We start from the raw sequence: 7,599 nt of genomic DNA, 5'->3' as shown, positions 1-7,599 counted from the left end.
CATATAGCTCAAAAAGTAAAAGCGTTTCAGTTGTTTATTTCGTAAAATTTATACAAACCACTTGATTGAGAAAACCAACACCACACCAAAAACACCAGGCGAACAGTATAATGAAACAATAAAACAAGGCTTGAATAGCCATTTCTGCATGGATGAAATTGGAAAATATGAGGGGAGGGGGCGTAGATCTCTTTCTCTCTCTCTTTTGCTATTATTTTCGTTAACATCTATGACTGATGTGTGGGGTAGGTTGTTGAGTCAGGCCAATCATACTGATGAGGGGGATTAGTCATCGTCCTGTTGTGCTGTATATGTGATGAAGGGAAATCACACCAGAGCAAAGGCATGATTGGAAAATATTGGGGGGGGGGGTAGATCTCTCTTCTTTGTTATCATTTTTGTTAACGTCTATGATTGCAAGGATTTAAACATATGTTTACTGTATTAAGTAGGGGTTCAGAATCTCCCCTCCCCCCGTGACTATGGAAATTTAAGAGTGCAAGTGAGGGTTTTACTTTGGGAAAATGTAAAATGGGTTTTAATTCGTGAGCAATTTGTAAAAAATTGAAAATCAATAAAAAAAAGATTTGGCAAACGGCTATGTATTGTGAGTACTTATCTACTTTTAAAAATTTTCACCTATGATCTTTTACTTTTTTCTTTGTTCTTTTTTTTCTTTTTTCTGATATCTTTCATTTCACTCCTTTATTGTGAATAGCATTTTATAGAGGTATAAATAACTGTAGGGACGCAGGTGGCGCTGTGGGTTAAAGCCTCAGTGCCTAGGACTTGCCGATCGAAAGGTCGGCGGTTCGAATCCCTGCGGTGGGGTGCGCTCCCGCTGCTCGGTCCCAGCGCCTGCCAACCTAGCAGTTCGAAAGCACCTCCGGGTGCAAGTAGATAAATAGGGACCGCTTACCAGCGGGAAGGTAAACGGCGTTTCCGTGTGCGGCTCTGGCTCGCCAGATGCAGCTTTGTCACACTGGCCACGTGACCCGGAAGTGTCTCCGGACAGCGCTGGCCCCTGGCCTCTTAAGTGAGATGGGCGCACAACCCCAGAGTCTGTCAAGACTGGCCCGTACGGGCAGGGGTACCTTTACCTTTACCTTTTAAATAACTGTAAATATGAAAAGAGACAAAATATTCTCTAATTTTTTCTCCTTGGTTATATGTATTTTCTTTTTCTTTTGTATTTTCTTTTGTTGTAAATATGTATGTTTTCTAATTTGTACTTAATAAAAATATTTTATTTTTTTTTTAAAAAAAGATTTGGCAAAAAGCTAGAACCCTGAAATAATGATGAAAATGGTCAGCAAGAGAATGAATGAATGAATGAATGAATGAATATAATCAGTGTCCTGGAAAACTCTTACAAAGAGGCAGTGCCCAAAGAGTCCAGTTGATGTGCGACTGCTGACATGGGGGTCCTTCTGGACCAGGAAGAGGGCATAACGGAGGTGAAATGTGAATGGGGCAGGGCTGAAAAGGGGTGACATGTGATGTAATGGGGCAGGGTGCACTCATGCATCTTGCTGCTGACAAAAGCAGGGCTGGGAATGGAACCCCAGGTGAAGTGGTCCCTGCCTGTGCACTAGAGACCCTTAAGTACATAGTCCATTGATGGGAGCCAGACAATGGCTGGAGGTGTTGATAGTTGTCAAGGGGCAATTTTGTGGTTTGAGGGAGTTGCCGTCCTCCACAGAGGATGGTTGTCGTTCCCGATCCTTTGGCATTGACCTTGCTGGTTTGCAGATAATGCAGATGATCTGCAATGAGGCGAAAGGGGCTACTTCAGTAACGTAAAATCCAAGCAGCCCACCAGATTTCTTTGTTCAGGACTCACAGCATGACTAAGAACCGGGTGTTCAAAACCACCATCCGGGAGGGTGGTGTCCCCCATTGGGGTTGTCATCTAAATTGGGGTGTGTGGGTGTCTGTTTCTGGAGGATGTTTTTAAATGGGGAGAGTTTGGGGAAAATATTCCCTTGAGCCACCCACAAAACACCATTACTGGATGGCCTTAGGTAGAAAATCTCAATAGCCCCTCCACCCTCAGAGATTTAATAAATACATCATCATCTGCTATCTTGTAACAGCAACCAAAATATGTTTTTTGGGGCAGAGATCTTACTTTGCTTCATAGTCTCTTGAGCGAAGCCAATGATGGTATAGATGTGGCAGCTGGGGCCAATAATTTAGCCCGGGGGGACTCTCAGCTGTTAATGGGAAGACAGCAGAAACGAAACATGGGGCTCCTTGCTCTACCCATTTCCTCTAGAGTCGGGACCCCTCACCACAATGTAGATAGCTGCAGCTATTTCTGGTACCCCAGCAAACTCTTCGTTGGTCAAAGGCAGCATTGATGCATGCTACCATGGGAGGGATCCACACCCAGTGTCCAATTCCAAGAGCCCTGAAATGGATCTAGTTAAATAGGCACATTCCCATTTCATGTGCTGAGCTCTGTTTGCCATTCCATCACCTTGTTCTTCCTCTTACCTCAACATGGCAGATAATCCCTTCATGAAGGTGTCTGGGCTAAAAAGCTGGTGTACAAAGCACGTCTTTTTAGGTAGCATCTCAGATGTCACTATAAACAAAATATGAAACTAGTAGCATTCACTTCTCTTAATCTCCCATTGCAGAGGGGAGGGGGCCATGGCTCAGTGGTAGAGCACCTGCCATGTATGTCATGGTCCCAGGTTCAATCCTTGACAGTTCAGCGTAGGGTTGGGCGAGAGCCCTGCCTGAAACCCTGGAGAGCCCCTGCTAGTTAATGCAGACAACACTGCCTCTGACTTGGTAGGAGGCAACTTTCTGTGTCCCAAGAATCGGGAAGAAGAAATATTTAACCCTCTCTGCCCCCCCACATGCAAAGGTCCCAATGTAAGTAACCCATCCCCAACATTTAGGGGAGAAGGAAGCTAGAAAGCAGGTTATTCATCCTTACAACTGTGGCTGGCAGACTTTTGTCAAGAAGCTGTTTTGCATTTCTTCAGCCAGCAGATGCAGGAGCTTTTGGTGGTCCACTGATCTCAAGACCTTCTGCCAGATTTCCTCGTAGTTGCAGTGAATGGAAAAACAAGAGCAGCTGTTGGATCCATGGGTTCAGGGATGGTCAGTTATTGCACTGAAAGAGCCATTTTATTCTCTGGGCCAGAAGGGTTTTGCTTCAGCCACCCTTTCACCTGCCTGGCTTCATCATGAACTTTTCCATTTGCTGCCAAGTTACAGAGAGGTGAATGTGAATGGTGAATACTCTTGACTCTCTGCGCACCTGTGTATTTGCAGCTGGAGAAAATGAGCACCAATTTCATCCCTTGCTGCCGAGCCAAGAGGAAAGAGGGCTGTCCCTGCCTTCTCAGCTTCTGCTCTGTTGCGTTTTTAAAATGAACTTAATAATGGCTAGTGTACTAATGTGGGAACGCTCCAAAACCTTTGCCAGTTGCCACGAGGCAGAAAATGATCTGGGATCCAGAAGGAAGCTGAGATTGGGAAACTCCTGACACGGGGGTGGGGTGGGGGAGAGCCAGTGTGATGTAGTGGTTAAGAGCGGTAGACTCATAATCTGGTGAACCAGGTTTGCGTCTCCGCTCCTTCACATGCAGTGACCTTGGGCTAGTCACACTTCTTTGAAGTATCTCAGCCCCACTCACCTTACAGAGTGTTTGCTGTGTGGGAGGAAGGGAAAGGAGAATGTTAGCTGCTTTGAGACTCCTTTGGGTAGTGATAAAGCGGGATATCAGATCCAATCAACTCCTCCTCCTCCTCCTCCTCCTCCTCCTCCTCCTCCTCCTCCTCCTCTTCTTCTTCTTCTTCTTCTTCTTCTTCTTCTTCTTCTTCTTCTTCTTCCTGGCCTCCCCACTCATGGAGAGACTTTCTGAGCAAGCCCCACAGATTCCCAACCCACCACAGCTATTTCCCTCACTCCCAGCACAGGTAAAGGATCCCTGGATGGTTAAGTCTAGTTTAATTCGACTTTGGGGTATGGAGCTCATCTCCGCTTTCAGGCCGACGGAGCTGGCGATTGTCCGCATACAGATTTCCGGGTCATGTGGCCAGCATGACTAAACTGCTTGGAAGCAGAAAGGTTTTACTATTCATTGAAAACAGGTGAGGGGGGGGGATCTTTGGCCCTCCAGATATTGCTGAACTACAGCTTTCACAACCCTAAGCAAGCATGTCCAGGGGCCAGGGATGATGGGAGTTGGAGCTGATCTCCCACACCTGATCTAAAAGAAATCAAGGAGGGAGCCAAGCAGAACTCTTGGGGAAGGGAGTGCCATAAACAGAGTCTAATTGTATCTACAGACAGATCCACAAGTGGAACTGAAAAAAATCCTATTTCACATTTATTTGGATAGTTTGCTTTCCAGTGATATAGCTCTGGTGGAGTTATCACTGGCTGCATGGCACCCTGAAACCTATTGATATACAGTACTAACTTACCCTTGCAAATATGTATTGATGAATAGGGGTGGAGTTGGTCCACTGGTTGGATTCAGTATGCACTGAGCCATTATAATCAGCATTCGGCCCCTCATAATCCATTTCAGCATCCCTGCAATGGAAAGGTTAAGGATTAGATAGGGTCAGGATGCCCTGGGTAGCTACTCCTCACTGGCCTCTACCCTGACAAGGATCTGAATCGTGCAGTCAAGCCGATGCTGGTAGACCGTCCTCTGGGTGGGCCTGGGCTGGCTGGCTTTTGATACCCAAAATGCTGATCCCCTTAGCTAGAGCTCCTTGGAACTAGAGAAATCCCTGAAGGCATCACAGCTCCCTTCTGCACTGTGCATGTGAAGCATCTATAATCTAGGATTATTTGTCTTGATCAAATAATGATCAATACCTGAGTCTTGCTCCTTTGGAAATAACTTGCAATGCCACCTGCACATTCCCCCCCCCCCCATATGAACACACTGTGCTTCTTTTGAAGAAAATTTAGTGTCCCCTTTGGCTGTACTAATTTGGGAATTTCTCTTTTTAAGTGCTAATGAAAATCCTCCCACATTTTTAGTGTGCATTTCTCCTAATATAGAAATTTTGTGTTCAAGTTTGTCTAAATGTCATCTTTTTTGAAAGCAGCCTTCTCTGGTGCATTTCTGAATTTTAATTTCACCAGTTTATGCATTTTATATGCATGCTTTTTTGCTAATATGTGCATTTGGGGGCGGGGAACCTCTTAGCAAAATGGGGGAAAGGTAACTCTCAAAGCAACATTCTGTTTGTGTGTTGATCTGAGAAGGGCAGTTGGGGGTAGGTATACATTAAAATGAAAATAATATGGATTTCTCTGCCCTCCATATCATCTGAGAATGGTTTCTCACACAGTCTTTGCCAGAAAATGAATCTACTGTCAATCCCAGCATCCATTCACCCAAACCTCTAATCCACAGTTAGGATCTTTATGACTGGCACCAAGAATCCACCTGCCAGTTTGGCGGCATATTTTCTCCTAACTACATGCATAGAGTTCCATTAGGTCTCCTCTCCTTCAACTGCCACCTGGGAGCAGCCATTCCATTAGACTCATTCAGTGGGAGAGGGGGAAAGCAGGGCTCCTCCATCAGCTCTGCTGAAAGACCAGCTCCATAAAGCATCTCCTACCCCTAAACTGTGCCAGTAGTGGCTGAAAATATATATACGTATCTTGTTCCCCCCCCTTCCATGTCAAACTATATTACAAAATTAACGTTAATCATGTATAAATATAATTTAACTCTCCCCTGAACAGTACTATAGGATTCACACACAATGTTTCTTTAAACACAGTATGGTATGCACATAGCATATAATTTTACCTGTTTAACATAATATCCAACCTACTACAGGGGTGTCAAGTTGAATAAAAAAAAATGGGGGGGGGGGAGGTAAGCCCCGCCCCACACAATAAATCACAAGATGCACACAGCATTTGAATGGCAATGCCCATCAACTTTTTTTGGGGGGGAGTGACCCCCAATCAAATATTTATTGGGGGGGCAAAGGGACCTTGACCCCTAGCAGCTGGTTCCTATTGTCCACTACTATATATAATGCTAACATCCTAGAGAACCTTCACTTTTCTCTGCCAAAAACTTGCCTTTTATTGACCTTGGATAGCTGTTTGCCAAACTTTGTGATACCAGTATTCTACATCCTAGAGCTAGGACCACTAGAATTGTCAACATTCACTTACGGTCAGGAGTTTTTCAGATGCCATATTGTCAACAAAATCAGCAAAGACCACCACAGTAGATCTCTTCACATCTCTACTCGTTGAGGATGCAAGAACCTCAAGAACCTCAGCTTAAACAGACGCACATTCAGTTGCTAGGCAATGGCCATTGGTGACATCGAATACATGGCCACCATGCCAAGGTTCTAGGAGAGTCAGCGTGGCATACTGGTCAGAGTGTTGGACTAGGACCTGGGAGACCTGGGTTCAAATCCCCGGGGCCTCAACCTTGAGTCGGTCATTCACTCTCAGCCTAACCTGCCTTGTTGTGAGGATAAAATGGGGAGAAGAAATAGGTATGTCACCTTGAACTCCTTGGAGGAATAATAGGATGTAAATGTCATAAGCAGATCAATAAACGTAACAGCCACACAGTACTCCTTCCACAGTAATTTTGTACTCGATGTTTATCTGTTCTTGGTTGTACAACCAGATTGAGAATATCACTTCCCATTTGCCTGAATTGGAACACAGTTGCGAGATCGAAAGCTTCTGTTTTAACTTAAACACTGTTTTGCATGTGAACAGACTACTGTAGCTTCCTAAGGAAGCAGACTTGTTTCAACAGAGCCTACCCTGCTCTCCTGTATCTAGGATTATTTCCTGTTGATCAATACTCGGGTCTTGCTCCTCAGGAAATAGATTTGGCACGGCCACCTGCTCATTTTCCCATAGGAAAACATAGTGTTCCTTTGAGCCGTAGCAGAACAGCAAGGAGCCAATTTAATTCCACACACTACAAGGACGGTATATATTCTTTGAAATGTACAGTTTGATATTTCTGTTCCCTTTTTTAAATCCTGCTTTCCAGACAGAAAAGGTGAGACAAGTCCTGTCCTCAGGTTTGAAAGCCAAAAAGAAAAGGTCAAGGCACCCAGTTTGAAGGGATTTTTGGAGTAAGAAGTTCAAAAGGCAGAAGGGATGTGGGGGAAGAACAACTTTTAACAATGCCCAAAGGAAGGTTTGAGATGTCCATGTCTTGCTGGGGCCAAGCTGATCTCTCGCCCATAGCTGTCTTTAGACAGCGCTGCAGCAACTGACCCAACAGCTTTCATCCCTGGCCAACGGAGGGGGACTGAACATGCTTTGCTTCAGCCCTGCAGTCCCAGAGCAAGCGCTGACTGGAGCCCCTTTCTGTCTTGGAGGGGATGGAGAGAAGCAAGCTCCTTGCAGCAGCTCCTTCCCTGGCAAAAGGTGAGACCAGATCGATCTCCTAGACTAGGCGTAAGCAAACTCGGCCCTCCAGATGTTTCAGGACTACAACTCCCATGATCCCTAGCTAACAGGACCAGTGGTCAGGGATGAAGGGAAGTGTAGTCCCACAACATCTGGAGGTCCGAGTGTGCCTATGCCTGTCCTAGACGAGCACAATGTTGTTT

General features: G+C 45.3%; 1 long non-coding RNA gene across 1 annotated transcript; it reads right to left on the bottom strand.

Annotated features, from left to right (window-relative positions):
* Positions 1-1,116: 1,116 nt before the first annotated feature.
* Positions 1,117-6,473, bottom strand: LOC307222229. Its single transcript, XR_013841649.1, has 3 exons — positions 6,182-6,473; positions 4,450-4,561; positions 1,117-1,766 (listed from the first exon to the last, which is right to left on the bottom strand). It is a non-coding gene; the product is annotated as an uncharacterized lncRNA (long non-coding RNA).
* Positions 6,474-7,599: the final 1,126 nt, after the last annotated feature.

Source organism: Podarcis cretensis, assembly GCF_951804945.1.
Source record: "Podarcis cretensis genome assembly, chromosome: 8".
NCBI lineage: Eukaryota > Metazoa > Chordata > Lepidosauria > Squamata > Lacertidae > Podarcis > Podarcis cretensis.
The sequence above is the reverse complement of the archived record's forward strand: the minus strand, read 5'-3'. Positions and strand labels throughout refer to the sequence as shown.